Below are 16,910 nucleotides of genomic sequence, written 5' to 3'. Positions count from 1 at the left end.
AGAAGAGGCTCTTTTCCTAGTTGGTTTCATCCGTGAGAGAGCCAGAAGGGCTGATCTCAACCAGTCGGGCTGCACAGCCTGAGTCCTTGGGGCAGGGCAGTCCTGAGCCAATGTGCCACCTAAGGAATGCAAGCCAAGTTTCCTTGCCACAGGAAAGCACACCGAGGCCTGGTTTTTTCTCTATGAAATTGACGTGGGCTTGAAGGGTGAGGCCTTTACTACATTGTGTACGGAGGTACTCGATTTGGGCTGCCTGGTGAAACAACCTGCGCTCACCAGCACCCTGAGTACCTTTCCTGAACTTTGATTCCTAGCTAGGTCAACTCGGCCTTCGGAGGCTAGATGGGACCAAACGTGTTCAGCTTGTGGGGAAAGCCTTTGACCAATGGCCAATATGCTTGTGCTTGTGCGAGGGTTAGGCAGGCACTTGACAACACAGGGTTTTTAGCTTACCATAAGCTGTCCCTTTGGGCTGAAGGAGGCGGCGTGTGTGGATCACAGCCTGGGAAGCAGGGCCTCAGGGGAGTCTGCCAACAGACTGCCCTCCAGTATAGCCAGCTGAGAAAAGGTGGCAAGGCTGATGGAACCCGCTTACAACGAAATGTTTCTCTTCAGCAGAGGAGATTTTGCTACCACACGTCAGCAGCTCCTCTCCGTCAGAGTGCTGTTCCTGTGTAGACTAGGAAAAGCCAACACGTTCCCCAGCTTAGAAGAGGCTCTTTTCCTAGTTGGTTTCATCCGTGAGAGAGCCAGAAGGGCTGATCTCAACCAGTCGGGCTGCACAGCCTGAGTCCTTGGGGCAGGGCAGTCCTGAGCCAATGTGCCACCTAAGGAATGCAAGCCAAGTTTCCTTGCCACAGGAAAGCACACCGAGGCCTGGTGTTTGCTCTATGAAATTGACGTGGGCTTGAAGGGTGAGGCCTTTACTACATTGTGTACGGAGGTACTCGATTTGGGCTGCCTGGTGAAACAACCTGCTCTCACCAGCACCCTGAGTACCTTTCCTGAACTTTGATTCCTAGCTAGGTGAACTCGGCCTTCGGAGGCTAGATGGGACCAAACGTGTTCAGCTTGTGGGGAAAGCCTTTGACCAATGGCCAATATGCTTGTGCTTGTGCGAGGGTTAGGCAGGCACTTGCCAACACAGGGTCTTTACCTTACCATAAGCTGTCCCTTTGGGCTGAAGCAGGCGGCGTGTGTGGATCACAGCCTGGGAAGCAGGGCCTCAGGGGAGTCTGCCAACAGACTGCCCTCCAGTAGAGCCAGCTGAGAAAAGGTTGCAAGGCTGATGGAACCCGCTTACAACGAAATGTTTCTCTTCAGCAGAGGAGGTTTTGCTGCCACACGTCAGCAGCTCCTCTCCCTCAGAGTGCTGTTCCTAGGTAGACTAGGAAAAGCCACCACGTTCCCCAGCTTAGAAGAGGCTCTTCTCCTAGTTGGTTTCATCCGTGAGAGAGCCAGAAGGGCTGATCTCCACCAGTCGGGCTACACAGCCTGAGTCCTTGGGGTGGGGCAGTCCTGAGCCAATGTGCCACCTAAGGAATGCAAGCCAAGTTTCCTTGCCACAGGAAAGCACACCGAGGCCTGGTGTTTGCTCTATGAAATTGACGTGGGCTTGAAGGGTGAGGCCTTTACTACATTGTGTACGGAGGTACTCGATTTGGGCTGCCTGGTGAAACAACCTGCGCTCACCAGCACCCTGAGTACCTTTCCTGAACTTTGATTCCTAGCTAGGTCAACTCGGCCTTCGGAGGCTAGATGGGACCAAACGTGTTCAGCTTGTGGGGAAAGCCTTTGACCAATGGCCAATATGCTTGTGCTTGTGCGAGGGTTAGGCAGGCACTTGACAACACAGGGTTTTTACCTTACCATAAGCTGTCCCTTTGGGCTGAAGCAGGCGGCGTGTGTGGATCACAGCCTGGGAAGCAGGGCCTCAGGGGAGTCTGCCAACAGACTGCCCTCCAGTATAGCCAGCTGAGAAAAGGTGGCAAGGCTGATGGAACCCGCTTACAACGAAATGTTTCTCTTCAGCAGAGGAGATTTTGCTACCACACGTCAGCAGCTCCTCTCCGTCAGAGTGCTGTTCCTGTGTAGACTAGGAAAAGCCACCACGTTCCCCAGCTTAGAAGAGCCTCTTTTCCTAGTTGGTTTCATCCGTGAGAGAGCCAGAAGGGCTGATCTCAACCAGTCGGGCTGCACAGCCTGAGTCCTTGGGGCAGGGCAGTCCTGAGCCAATGTGCCACCTAAGGAATGCAAGCCAAGTTTCCTTGCCACAGGAAAGCACACCGAGGCCTGGTGTTTTCTCTATGAAACTGACGTGGGCTTGAAGGGTGAGGCCTTTACTACATTGTGGAAAAGCTCGGGGTTACGGCTCTCTTTCTCCCTCTCTCGGTCCCATAACCTGGGCTCAGCCTTGAGGGAATGCAGAGTGGCAGAGACTGCCTCTCTGCCGGACTCAGAAGGCTTCTTCCCTTTAGGGCAATGCCGTTTGTGTCTTACTTCGTGGAGGAGGAATGAGGGCGCCCAGAGATATTCTGACATGAAATACCTAACGACAGAGGATCTGGAGGAGCCGGTTTCTCGGTGGAAGGAGCCCAAAAGCCTGCATTGCTAAGGTCTCTTTGAGAGCTGCCAGACACTCTGCCGTCCTAGGCCTAAGAATTGGACATTGTGACGGCATGGCAACACTTGGAATCCTAGGACCCAGTGGAAGCGCACCTCGCAAACTGGATGGAAGAAGCTTCCAAGCACAGTGTTCTTTCATGTCCCAAAGAGAACGCTAGTGTCTGAGGCTGGTAGCCTTGTTGCTAGAGAGAACTGGCATCCCCGTGGGCCTGTTGGCTACTTTCCTCTTTCCGACCCTCTCAGGAAACTCCTCCAGAAAGCCTTTAGGACCCGCTTAGAGAGAACAGCTGCGAAGTGGATGCACAGAACATTAACCTAGCTCCCAGCCCAGGGTCCCAAACATCCATCTTTCTCTGGAGGGTACGTACCCCACCCAGGGATTCAAGCACGGAGTTTGCCTTGTACAACTTACACAGGAAATTGGGAGGAGATGTAGGGCCACTCTACTTGCGATCACACTACGTGGCCCGGAGAAGTTATCATGCAGCAGAATTCAACCCCCTTCCTCTACACGTGTGTACCCCAAAGAAGCGCTGGACAGTGGGTGTTCTCAGGCCAAGAGCAGTCCTTGTTCTGGGCTGCACCTGCTCTGTGGTTCAAAGTTTCTCTGACTCTGCTCCTTCGGAAGCATTTCAGAGCTGACGCTATCCCTGGGCTGCCAAAGCAAAGAGGACAAGAGGCCTCTCACACTGAAGGCATGGGCTTGTTTCCCCTGAAGAAAGTGTAAGTCGCCCCTCCCAGGCCTGAGGCGTGTAAGAAGACACCATTTGCTCTGCGCAAGGAAAATGCAAGTAGGTGTACTCGATTTGGGCTGCCTGGTGAAACAACCTGCGCTCACCAGCACCCTGAATACCTTTCCTGCACTTTGATTCCTAGCTGGGTGAACTCGGCCTTCGGAGGCTAGATGGGACCAAACGTGTTCAGCTTGTAGGGAAAGCCTTTGACCAATGGCCAATATGCTTGTGCTTGTGCGAGGGTTAGGCAGGCACTTGCCAACACAGGGTCTTTACCTTACCATAAGCTGTCCCTTTGGGCTGAAGCAGGCGGCGTGTGTGGATCACAGCCTGGGAAGCAGGGCCTCAGGGGAGTCTGCCAACAGACTGCCCTCCAGTAGAGCCAGCTGAGAAAAGGTGGCAAGGCTGATGGAACCCGCTTACAACGAAATGTTTCTCTTCAGCAGAGGAGGTTTTGCTGCCACACGTCAGCAGCTCCTCTCCCTCAGAGTGCTGTTCCTAGGTAGACTAGGAAAAGCCACCACGTTCCCCAGCTTAGAAGAGGCTCTTTTCCTACTTGGTTTCATCCGTGAGAGAGCCAGAAGGGCTGATCTCAACCAGTCGGGCTGCACAGCCTGAGTCCTTGGGGCAGGGCAGTCCTGAGCCAATGTGCCACCTAAGGAATGCAAGCCAAGTTTCCTTGCCACAGGAAAGCACACCGAGGCCTGGTGTTTTCTCTATGAAATTGACGTGGGCTTGAAGGGTGAGGCCTTTACTACATTGTGGAAAAGCTCGGGGTTACGGCTCTCTTTCTCCCTCTCTCGGTCCCATAACCTGGGCTCAGCCTTGAGGGAATGCTGAGTGGCAGAGACTGCCTCTCTGCCGGACTCAGAAGGCTTCTTCCCTTTAGGGCAATGCCGTTTGTGTCTTACTTCGTGGAGGAGGAATGAGGGCGCCCAGAGATATTCTGACTTGAAATACCTAACGACAGAGGATCTGGAGGAGCCGGTTTCTCGGTGGAAGGAGCCCAAAAGCCTGCATTGCTAAGGTCTCTTTGAGAGCTGCCAGACATTCTGCCGTCCTAGGCCTAAGAATTGGACATTGTGACGGCATGGCAACACTTGGAATCCTAGGACCCAGTGGAAGCGCACCTCGCAAACTGGATGGAAGAAGCTTCCAAGCACAGTGTTCTTTCATGTCCCAAAGAGAACGCTAGTGTCTGAGGCTGGTAGCCTTGTTGCTAGAGAGAACTGGCATCCCCGTGGGCCTGTTGGCTACTTTCCTCTTTCCGACCCTCTCAGGAAACTCCTCCAGAAAGCCTTTAGGACCCGCTTAGAGAGAACAGCTGCGAAGTGGATGCACAGAACATTAACCTAGCTCCCAGCCCAGGGTCCCAAACATCCATCTTTCTCTGGAGGGTACGTACCCCACCCAGGGATTCAAGCACGGAGTTTGCCTTGTACAACTTACACAGGAAATTGGGAGGAGATGTAGGGCCACTCTACTTGCGATCACACTACGTGGCCCGGAGAAGTTATCACGCAGCAGAATTCAACCCCCTTCCTCTACACGTGTGTACCCCAAAGAAGCGCTGGACAGTGGGTGTTCTCAGGCCAAGAGCAGTCCTTGTTCTGGGCTGCACCTGCTCTGTGGTTCAAAGTTTCTCTGACTCTGCTCCTTCGGAAGCATTTCAGAGCTGACGCTATCCCTGGGCTGCCAAAGCAAAGAGGACAAGAGGCCTCTCACACTGAAGGCATGGGCTTGTTTCCCCTGAAGAAAGTGTAAGTCGCCCCTCCCAGGCCTGAGGCGTGTAAGAAGACACCATTTGCTCTGCGCAAGGAAAATGCAAGTAGGTGTACTCGATTTGGGCTGCCTGGTGAAACAACCTGCGCTCACCAGCACCCTGAGTACCTTTCCTGCACTTTGATTCCTAGCTGGGTGAACTCGGCCTTCGGAGGCTAGATGGGACCAAACGTGTTCAGCTTGTAGGGAAAGCCTTTGACCAATGGCCAATATGCTTGTGCTTGTGCGAGGGTTAGGCAGGCACTTGCCAACACAGGGTCTTTACCTTACCATAAGCTGTCCCTTTGGGCTGAAGCAGGCGGCGTGTGTGGATCACAGCCTGGGAAGCAGGGCCTCAGGGGAGTCTGCCAACAGACTGCCCTCCAGTAGAGCCAGCTGAGAAAAGGTGGCAAGGCTGATGGAACCCGCTTACAACGAAATGTTTCTCTTCAGCAGAGGAGGTTTTGCTGCCACACGTCAGCAGCTCCTCTCCCTCAGAGTGCTGTTCCTAGGTAGACTAGGAAAAGCCACCACGTTCCCCAGCTTAGAAGAGGCTCTTTTCCTACTTGGTTTCATCCGTGAGAGAGCCAGAAGGGCTGATCTCAACCAGTCGGGCTGCACAGCCTGAGTCCTTGGGGCAGGGCAGTCCTGAGCCAATGTGCCACCTAAGGAATGCAAGCCAAGTTTCCTTGCCACAGGAAAGCACACCGAGGCGTGGTGTTTTCTCTATGAAATTGACGTGGGCTTGAAGGGTGAGGCCTTTACTACATTGTGTACGGAGGTACTCGATTTGGGCTGCCTGGTGAAACAACCTGCGCTCACCAGCACCCTGAGTACCTTTCCTGAACTTTGATTCCTAGCTAGGTCAACTCGGCCTTCGGAGGCTAGATGGGACCAAACGTGTTCAGCTTGTGGGGAAAGCCTTTGACCAATGGCCAATATGCTTGTGCTTGTGCGAGGGTTAGGCAGGCACTTGCCAACACAGGGTTTTTACCTTACCATAAGCTGTCCCTTTGGGCTGAAGCAGGCGGCGTGTGTGGATCACAGCCTGGGAAGCAGGGCCTCAGGGGAGTCTGCCAACAGACTGCCCTCCAGTAGAGCCAGCTGAGAAAAGGTGGCAAGGCTGATGGAACCCGCTTACAACGAAATGTTTCTCTTCAGCAGAGGAGGTTTTGCTGCCACACGTCAGCAGCTCCTCTCCCTCAGAGTGCTGTTCCTAGGTAGACTAGGAAAAGCCACCACGTTCCCCAGCTTAGAAGAGGCTCTTTTCCTAGTTGGTTTCATCCGTGAGAGAGCCAGAAGGGCTGATCTCAACCAGTCGGGCTGCACAGCCTGAGTCCTTGGGGCAGGGCAGTCCTGAGCCAATGTGCCACCTAAGGAATGCAAGCCAAGTTTCCTTGCCACAGGAAAGCACACCGAGGCCTGGTGTTTTCTCTATGAAATTGACGTGGGCTTGAAGGGTGAGGCCTTTACTACATTGTGGAAAAGCTCGGGGTTACGGCTCTCTTTCTCCCTCTCTTGGTCCCATAACCTGGGCTCAGCCTTGAGGGAATGCAGAGTGGCAGAGACTGCCTCTCTGCCGGACTCAGAAGGCTTCTTCCCTTTAGGGCAATGCCGTTTGTGTCTTACTTCGTGGAGGAGGAATGAGGGCGCCCAGAGATATTCTGACTTGAAATACCTAACGACAGAGGATCTGGAGGAGCCGGTTTCTCGGTGGAAGGAGCCCAAAAGCCTGCATTGCTAAGGTCTCTTTGAGAGCTGCCAGACATTCTGCCGTCCTAGGCCTAAGAATTGGACATTGTGACGGCATGGCAACACTTGGAATCCTAGGACCCAGTGGAAGCGCACCTCGCAAACTGGATGGAAGAAGCTTCCAAGCACAGTGTTCTTTCATGTCCCAAAGAGAACGCTAGTGTCTGAGGCTGGTAGCCTTGTTGCTAGAGAGAACTGGCATCCCCGTGGGCCTGTTGGCTACTTTCCTCTTTCCGACCCTCTCAGGAAACTCCTCCAGAAAGCCTTTAGGACCCGCTTAGAGAGAACAGCTGCGAAGTGGATGCACAGAACATTAACCTAGCTCCCAGCCCAGGGTCCCAAACATCCATCTTTCTCTGGAGGGTACGTACCCCACCCAGGGATTCAAGCACGGAGTTTGCCTTGTACAACTTACACAGGAAATTGGGAGGAGATGTAGGGCCACTCTACTTGCGATCACACTACGTGGCCCGGAGAAGTTATCACGCAGCAGAATTCAACCCCCTTCCTCTACACGTGTGTACCCCAAAGAAGCGCTGGACAGTGGGTGTTCTCAGGCCAAGAGCAGTCCTTGTTCTGGGCTGCACCTGCTCTGTGGTTCAAAGTTTCTCTGACTCTGCTCCTTCGGAAGCATTTCAGAGCTGACGCTATCCCTGGGCTGCCAAAGCAAAGAGGACAAGAGGCCTCTCACACTGAAGGCATGGGCTTGTTTCCCCTGAAGAAAGTGTAAGTCGCCCCTCCCAGGCCTGAGGCATGTAAGAAGACACCATTTGCTCTGCGCAAGGAAAATGCAAGTAGGTGTACTCGATTTGGGCTGCCTGGTGAAACAACCTGTGCTCACCAGCACCCTGAGTACCTTTCCTGCACTTTGATTCCTAGCTGGGTGAACTCGGCCTTCGGAGGCTAGATGGGACGAAACGTGTTCAGCTTGTAGGGAAAGCCTTTGACCAATGGCCAATATGCTTGTGCTTGTGCGAGGGTTAGGCAGGCACTTGCCAACACAGGGTCTTTACCTTACCATAAGCTGTCCCTTTGGGCTGAAGCAGGCGGCGTGTGTGGATCACAGCCTGGGAAGCAGGGCCTCAGGGGAGTCTGCCAACAGACTGCCCTCCAGTAGAGCCAGCTGAGAAAAGGTGGCAAGGCTGATGGAACCCGCTTACAACGAAATGTTTCTCTTCAGCAGAGGAGGTTTTGCTGCCACACGTCAGCAGCTCCTCTCCCTCAGAGTGCTGTTCCTAGGTAGACTAGGAAAAGCCACCACGTTCCCCAGCTTAGAAGAGGCTCTTCTCCTAGTTGGTTTCATCCGTGAGAGAGCCAGAAGGGCTGATCTCAACCAGTCGGGCTGCACAGCCTGAGTCCTTGGGGCAGGGCAGTCCTGAGCCAATGTGCCACCTAAGGAATGCAAGCCAAGTTTCCTTGCCACAGGAAAGCACACCGAGGCCTGGTGTTTTCTCTATGAAATTGACGTGGGCTTGAAGGGTGAGGCCTTTACTACATTGTGTACGGAGGTACTCGATTTGGGCTGCCTGGTGAAACAACCTGCGCTCACCAGCACCCTGAGTACCTTTCCTGAACTTTGATTCCTAGCTAGGTCAACTCGGCCTTCGGAGGCTAGATGGGACCAAACGTGTTCAGCTTGTGGGGAAAGCCTTTGACCAATGGCCAATATGCTTGTGCTTGTGCGAGGGTTAGGCAGGTACTTGCCAACACAGGGTTTTTACCTTACCATAAGCTGTCCCTTTGGGCTGAAGCAGGCGGCGTGTGTGGATCACAGCCTGGGAAGCAGGGCCTCAGGGGAGTCTGCCAACAGACTGCCCTCCAGTATAGCCAGCTGAGAAAAGGTGGCAAGGCTGATGGAACCTGCTTACAACGAAATGTTTCTCTTCAGCAGAGGAGATTTTGCTACCACACGTCAGCAGCTCCTCTCCGTCAGAGTGCTGTTCCTGTGTAGACTAGGAAAAGCCACCACGTTCCCCAGCTTAGAAGAGGCTCTTTTCCTAGTTGGTTTCATCCGAGAGAGAGCCAGAAGGGCTGATCTCAACCAGTCGGGCTGCACAGCCTGAGTCCTTGGGGCAGGGCAGTCCTGAGCCAATGTGCCACCTAAGGAATGCAAGCCAAGTTTCCTTGCCACAGGAAAGCACACCGAGGCCTGGTGTTTTCTCTATGAAATTGACGTGGGCTTGAAGGGTGAGGCCTTTACTACATTGTGGAAAAGCTCGGGGTTACGGCTCTCTTTCTCCCTCTCTCGGTCCCATAACCTGGGCTCAGCCTTGAGGGAATGCAGAGTGGCAGAGACTGCCTCTCTGCCGGACTCAGAAGGCTTCTTCCCTTTAGGGCAATGCCGTTTGTGTCTTACTTCGTGGAGGAGGAATGAGGGCGCCCAGAGATATTCTGACATGAAATACCTAACGACAGAGGATCTGGAGGAGCCGGTTTCTCGGTGGAAGGAGCCCAAAAGCCTGCATTGCTAAGGTCTCTTTGAGAGCTGCCAGACACTCTGCCGTCCTAGGCCTAAGAATTGGACATTGTGACGGCATGGCAACACTTGGAATCCTAGGACCCAGTGGAAGCGCACCTCGCAAACTGGATGGAAGAAGCTTCCAAGCACAGTGTTCTTTCATGTCCCAAAGAGAACGCTAGTGTCTGAGGCTGGTAGCCTTGTTGCTAGAGAGAACTGGCATCCCCGTGGGCCTGTTGGCTACTTTCCTCTTTCCGACCCTCTCAGGAAACTCCTCCAGAAAGCCTTTAGGACCCGCTTAGAGAGAACAGCTGCGACGTGGATGCACAGAACATTAACCTAGCTCCCAGCCCAGGGTCCCAAACATCCATCTTTCTCTGGAGGGTACGTACCCCACCCAGGGATTCAAGCACGGAGTTTGCCTTGTACAACTTACACGGGAAATTGGGAGGAGATGTAGGGCCACTCTACTTGCGATCACACTACGTGGCCCGGAGAAGTTATCACGCAGCAGAATTCAACCCCCTTCCTCTACACGTGTGTACCCCAAAGAAGCGCTGGACAGTGGGTGTTCTCAGGCCAAGAGCAGTCCTTGTTCTGGGCTGCACCTGCTCTGTGGTTCAAAGTTTCTCTGACTCTGCTCCTTTGGAAGCATTTCAGAGCTGACGCTATCCCTGGGCTGCCAAAGCAAAGAGGACAAGAGGCCTCTCACACTGAAGGCATGGGCTTGTTTCCCCTGAAGAAAGTGTAAGTCGCCCCTCCCAGGCCTGAGGCGTGTAAGAAGACACCATTTGCTCTGCGCAAGGAAAATGCAAGTAGGTGTACTCGATTTGGGCTGCCTGGTGAAACAACCTGCGCTCACCAGCACCCTGAGTACCTTTCCTGCACTTTGATTCCTAGCTGGGTGAACTCGGCCTTCGGAGGCTAGATGGGACCAAACGTGTTCAGCTTGTAGGGAAAGCCTTTGACCAATGGCCAATATGCTTGTGTTTGTGCGAGGGTTAGGCAGGCACTTGCCAACACAGGGTCTTTACCTTACCATAAGCTGTCCCTTTGGGCTGAAGCAGGCGGCGTGTGTGGATCACAGCCTGGGAAGCAGGGCCTCAGGGGAGTCTGCCAACAGACTGCCCTCCAGTAGAGCCAGCTGAGAAAAGGTGGCAAGGCTGATGGAACCCGCTTACAACGAAATGTTTCTCTTCAGCAGAGGAGGTTTTGCTGCCACACGTCAGCAGCTCCTCTCCCTCAGAGTGCTGTTCCTAGGTAGACTAGGAAAAGCCACCACGTTCCCCAGCTCAGAAGAGGCTCTTTTCCTACTTGGTTTCATCCGTGAGAGAGCCAGAAGGGCTGATCTCAACCAGTCGGGCTGCACAGCCTGAGTTCTTGGGGCAGGGCAGTCCTGAGCCAATGTGCCACCTAAGGAATGCAAGCCAAGTTTCCTTGCCACAGGAAAGCACACCGAGGCGTGGTGTTTTCTCTATGAAATTGACGTGGGCTTGAAGGGTGAGGCCTTTACTACATTGTGGAAAAGCTCGGGGTTACGGCTCTCTTTCTCCCTCTCTCGGTCCCATAACCTGGGCTCAGCCTTGAGGGAATGCAGAGTGGCAGAGACTGCCTCTCTGCCGGACTCAGAAGGCTTCTTCCCTTTAGGGCAATGCCGTTTGTGTCTTACTTCGTGGAGGAGGAATGAGGGCGCCCAGAGATATTCTGACATGAAATACCTAACGACAGAGGATCTGGAGGAGCCGGTTTCTCGGTGGAAGGAGCCCAAAAGCCTGCATTGCTAAGGTCTCTTTGAGAGCTGCCAGACACTCTGCCGTCCTAGGCCTAAGAATTGGACATTGTGACGGCATGGCAACACTTGGAATCCTAGGACCCAGTGGAAGCGCACCTCGCAAACTGGATGGAAGAAGCTTCCAAGCACAGTGTTCTTTCATGTCCCAAAGAGAACGCTAGTGTCTGAGGCTGGTAGCCTTGTTGCTAGAGAGAACTGGCATCCCTGTGGGCCTGTTGGCTACTTTCCTCTTTCCGACCCTCTCAGGAAACTCCTCCAGAAAGCCTTTAGGACCCGCTTAGAGAGAACAGCTGCGAAGTGGATGCACAGAACATTAACCTAGCTCCCAGCCCAGGGTCCCAAACATCCATCTTTCTCTGGAGGGTACGTACCCCACCCAGGGATTCAAGCACGGAGTTTGCCTTGTACAACTTACACAGGAAATTGGGAGGAGATGTAGGGCCACTCTACTTGCGATCACACTACGTGGCCCGGAGAAGTTATCACGCAGCAGAATTCAACCCCCTTCCTCTACACGTGTGTACCCCAAAGAAGCGCTGGACAGTGGGTGTTCTCAGGCCAAGAGCAGTCCTTGTTCTGGGCTGCACCTGCTCTGTGGTTCAAAGTTTCTCTGACTCTGCTCCTTCGGAAGCATTTCAGAGCTGACGCTATCCCTGGGCTGCCAAAGCAAAGAGGACAAGAGGCCTCTCACACTGAAGGCATGGGCTTGTTTCCCCTGAAGAAAGTGTAAGTCGCCCCTCCCAGGCCTGAGGCGTGTAAGAAGACACCATTTGCTCTGCGCAAGGAAAATGCAAGTAGGTGTACTCGATTTGGGCTGCCTGGTGAAACAACCTGCGCTCACCAGCACCCTGAATACCTTTCCTGCACTTTGATTCCTAGCTGGGTGAACTCGGCCTTCGGAGGCTAGATGGGACCAAACGTGTTCAGCTTGTAGGGAAAGCCTTTGACCAATGGCCAATATGCTTGTGCTTGTGCGAGGGTTAGGCAGGCACTTGCCAACACAGGGTCTTTACCTTACCATAAGCTGTCCCTTTGGGCTGAAGCAGGCGGCGTGTGTGGATCACAGCCTGGGAAGCAGGGCCTCAGGGGAGTCTGCCAACAGACTGCCCTCCAGTAGAGCCAGCTGAGAAAAGGTGGCAAGGCTGATGGAACCCGCTTACAACGAAATGTTTCTCTTCAGCAGAGGAGGTTTTGCTGCCACACGTCAGCAGCTCCTCTCCCTCAGAGTGCTGTTCCTAGGTAGACTAGGAAAAGCCACCACGTTCCCCAGCTTAGAAGAGGCTCTTCTCCTAGTTGGTTTCATCCGTGAGAGAGCCAGAAGGGCTGATCTCAACCAGTCGGGCTGCACAGCCTGAGTCCTTGGGGCAGGGCAGTCCTGAGCCAATGTGCCACCTAAGGAATGCAAGCCAAGTTTCCTTGCCACAGGAAAGCACACCGAGGCCTGGTGTTTTCTCTATGAAATTGACGTGGGCTTGAAGGGTGAGGCCTTTACTACATTGTGGAAAAGCTCGGGGTTACGGCTCTCTTTCTCCCTCTCTCGGTCCCATAACCTGGGCTCAGCCTTGAGGGAATGCAGAGTGGCAGAGACTGCCTCTCTGCCGGACTCAGAAGGCTTCTTCCCTTTAGGGCAATGCCGTTTGTGTCTTACTTCGTGGAGGAGGAATGAGGGCGCCCAGAGATATTCTGACATGAAATACCTAACGACAGAGGATCTGGAGGAGCCGGTTTCTCGGTGGAAGGAGCCCAAAAGCCTGCATTGCTAAGGTCTCTTTGAGAGCTGCCAGACACTCTGCCGTCCTAGGCCTAAGAATTGGACATTGTGACGGCATGGCAACACTTGGAATCCTAGGACCCAGTGGAAGCGCACCTCGCAAACTGGATGGAAGAAGCTTCCAAGCACAGTGTTCTTTCATGTCCCAAAGAGAACGCTAGTGTCTGAGGCTGGTAGCCTTGTTGCTAGAGAGAACTGGCATCCCCGTGGGCCTGTTGGCTACTTTCCTCTTTCCGACCCTCTCAGGAAACTCCTCCAGAAAGCCTTTAGGACCCGCTTAGAGAGAACAGCTGCGAAGTGGATGCACAGAACATTAACCTAGCTCCCAGCCCAGGGTCCCAAACATCCATCTTTCTCTGGAGGGTACGTACCCCACCCAGGGATTCAAGCACGGAGTTTGCCTTGTACAACTTACACAGGAAATTGGGAGGAGATGTAGGGCCACTCTACTTGCGATCACACTACGTGGACCGGAGAAGTTATCACGCAGCAGAACTCAACCCCCTTCCTCTACACGTGTGTACCCCAAAGAAGCGCTGGACAGTGGGTGTTCTCAGGCCAAGAGCAGTCCTTGTTCTGGGCTGCACCTGCTCTGTGGTTCAAAGTTTCTCTGACTCTGCTCCTTCGGAAGCATTTCAGAGCTGACGCTATCCCTGGGCTGCCAAAGCAAAGAGGACAAGAGGCCTCTCACACTGAAGGCATGGGCTTGTTTCCCCTGAAGAAAGTGTAAGTCGCCCCTCCCAGGCCTGAGGCGTGTAAGAAGACACCATTTGCTCTGCACAAGGAAAATGCAAGTAGGTGTACTCGATTTGGGCTGCCTGGTGAAACAACCTGCGCTCACCAGCACCCTGAGTACCTTTCCTGCACTTTGATTCCTAGCTAGGTGAACTCGGCCTTCGGAGGCTAGATGGGACCAAACGTGTTCAGCTTGTAGGGAAAGCCTTTGACCAATGGCCAATATGCTTGTGCTTGTGCGAGGGTTAGGCAGGCACTTGCCAACACAGGGTCTTTACCTTACCATAAGCTGTCCCTTTGGGCTGAAGCAGGCGGCGTGTGTGGATCACAGCCTGGGAAGCAGGGCCTCAGGGGAGTCTGCCAACAGACTGCCCTCCAGTAGAGCCAGCTGAGAAAAGGTGGCAAGGCTGCTGGAACCCGCTTACAACGAAATGTTTCTCTTCAGCAGAGGAGGTTTTGCTGCCACACGTCAGCAGCTCCTCTCCCTCAGAGTGCTGTTCCTAGGTAGACTAGGAAAAGCCACCACGTTCCCCAGCTTAGAAGAGGCTCTTCTCCTAGTTGGTTTCATCCGTGAGAGAGCCAGAAGGGCTGATCTCCACCAGTCGGGCTACACAGCCTGAGTCCTTGGGGCAGGGCACTCCTGAGCCAATGTGCCACCTAAGGAATGCAAGCCAAGTTTCCTTGCCACAGGAAAGCACACCGAGGCCTGGTGTTTTCTCTATGAAATTGACGTGGGCTTGAAGGGTGAGGCCTTTACTACATTGTGTACGGAGGTACTCGATTTGGGCTGCCTGGTGAAACAACCTGCGCTCACCAGCACCCTGAGTACCTTTCCTGAACTTTGATTCCTAGCTAGGTCAACTCGGCCTTCGGAGGCTAGATGGGACCAAACGTGTTCAGCTTGTGGGGAAAGCCTTTGACCAATGGCCAATATGCTTGTGCTTGTGCGAGGGTTAGGCAGGCACTTGACAACACAGGGTTTTTACCTTACCATAAGCTGTCCCTTTCGGCTGAAGCAGGCGGCGTGTGTGGATCACAGCCTGGGAAGCAGGGCCTCAGGGGAGTCTGCCAACAGACTGCCCTCCAGTATAGCCAGCTGATAAAAGGTGGCAAGGCTGATGGAACCTGCTTACAACGAAATGTTTCTCTTCAGCAGAGGAGATTTTGCTACCACACGTCAGCAGCTCCTCTCCGTCAGAGTGCTGTTCCTGTGTAGACTAGGAAAAGCCACCACGTTCCCCAGCTTAGAAGAGGCTCTTTTCCTAGTTGGTTTCATCCAAGAGAGAGCCAGAAGGGCTGATCTCAACCAGTCGGGCTGCACAGCCTGAGTCCTTGGGGCAGGGCAGTCCTGAGCCAATGTGCCACCTAAGGAATGCAAGCCAAGTTTCCTTGCCACAGGAAAGCACACCGAGGCCTGGTGTTTTCTCTATGAAATTGACGTGGGCTTGAAGGGTGAGGCCTTTACTACATTGTGGAAAAGCTCGGGGTTACGGCTCTCTTTCTCCCTCTCTCGGTCCCATAACCTGGGCTCAGCCTTGAGGGAATGCAGAGTGGCAGAGACTGCCTCTCTGCCGGACTCAGAAGGCTTCTTCCCTTTAGGGCAATGCCGTTTGTGTCTTACTTCGTGGAGGAGGAATGAGGGCGCCCAGAGATATTCTGACATGAAATACCTAACGACAGAGGATCTGGAGGAGCCGGTTTCTCGGTGGAAGGAGCCCAAAAGCCTGCATTGCTAAGGTCTCTTTGAGAGCTGCCAGACACTCTGCCGTCCTAGGCCTAAGAATTGGACATTGTGACGGCATGGCAACACTTGGAATCCTAGGACCCAGTGGAAGCGCACCTCGCAAACTGGATGGAAGAAGCTTCCAAGCACAGTGTTCTTTCATGTCCCAAAGAGAACGCTAGTGTCTGAGGCTGGTAGCCTTGTTGCTAGAGAGAACTGGCATCCCCGTGGGCCTGTTGGCTACTTTCCTCTTTCCGACCCTCTCAGGAAACTCCTCCAGAAAGCCTTTAGGACCCGCTTAGAGAGAACAGCTGCGAAGTGGATGCACAGAACATTAACCTAGCTCCCAGCCCAGGGTCCCAAACATCCATCTTTCTCTGGAGGGTACGTACCCCACCCAGGGATTCAAGCACGGAGTTTGCCTTGTACAACTTACACAGGAAATTGGGAGGAGATGTAGGGCCACTCTACTTGCGATCACACTACGTGGCCCGGAGAAGTTATCATGCAGCAGAACTCAACCCCCTTCCTCTACACGTGTGTACCCCAAAGAAGCGCTGGACAGTGGGTGTTCTCAGGCCAAGAGCAGTCCTTGTTCTGGGCTGCACCTGCTCTGTGGTTCAAAGTTTCTCTGACTCTGCTCCTTCGGAAGCATTTCAGAGCTGACGCTATCCCTGGGCTGCCAAAGCAAAGAGGACAAGAGGCCTCTCACACTGAAGGCATGGGCTTGTTTCCCCTGAAGAAAGTGTAAGTCGCCCCTCCCAGGCCTGAGGCGTGTAAGAAGACACCATTTGCTCTGCACAAGGAAAATGCAAGTAGGTGTACTCGATTTGGGCTGCCTGGTGAAACAACCTGCGCTCACCAGCACCCTGAGTACCTTTCCTGCACTTTGATTCCTAGCTAGGTGAACTCGGCCTTCGGAGGCTAGATGGGACCAAACGTGTTCAGCTTGTAGGGAAAGCCTTTGACCAATGGCCAATATGCTTGTGCTTGTGCGAGGGTTAGGCAGGCACTTGCCAACACAGGGTCTTTACCTTACCATAAGCTGTCCCTTTGGGCTGAAGCAGGCGGCGTGTGTGGATCACAGCCTGGGAAGCAGGGCCTCAGGGGAGTCTGCCAACAGACTGCCCTCCAGTAGAGCCAGCTGAGAAAAGGTGGCAAGGCTGCTGGAACCCGCTTACAACGAAATGTTTCTCTTCAGCAGAGGAGGTTTTGCTGCCACACGTCAGCAGCTCCTCTCCCTCAGAGTGCTGTTCCTAGGTAGACTAGGAAAAGCCACCACGTTCCCCAGCTTAGAAGAGGCTCTTCTCCTAGTTGGTTTCATCCGTGAGAGAGCCAGAAGGGCTGATCTCCACCAGTCGGGCTACACAGCCTGAGTCCTTGGGGCAGGGCACTCCTGAGCCAATGTGCCACCTAAGGAATGCAAGCCAAGTTTCCTTGCCACAGGAAAGCACACCGAGGCCTGGTGTTTTCTCTATGAAATTGACGTGGGCTTGAAGGGTGAGGCCTTTACTACATTGTGTACGGAGGTACTCGATTTGGGCTGCCTGGTGAAACAA

The sequence above is a fragment of the Eubalaena glacialis genome, chromosome 18 (genome assembly GCF_028564815.1).
Source record: "Eubalaena glacialis isolate mEubGla1 chromosome 18, mEubGla1.1.hap2.+ XY, whole genome shotgun sequence".
NCBI classification, from domain to species: Eukaryota; Metazoa; Chordata; class Mammalia; order Artiodactyla; family Balaenidae; genus Eubalaena; species Eubalaena glacialis.
Note: the sequence above shows the minus strand (reverse complement) of the source record.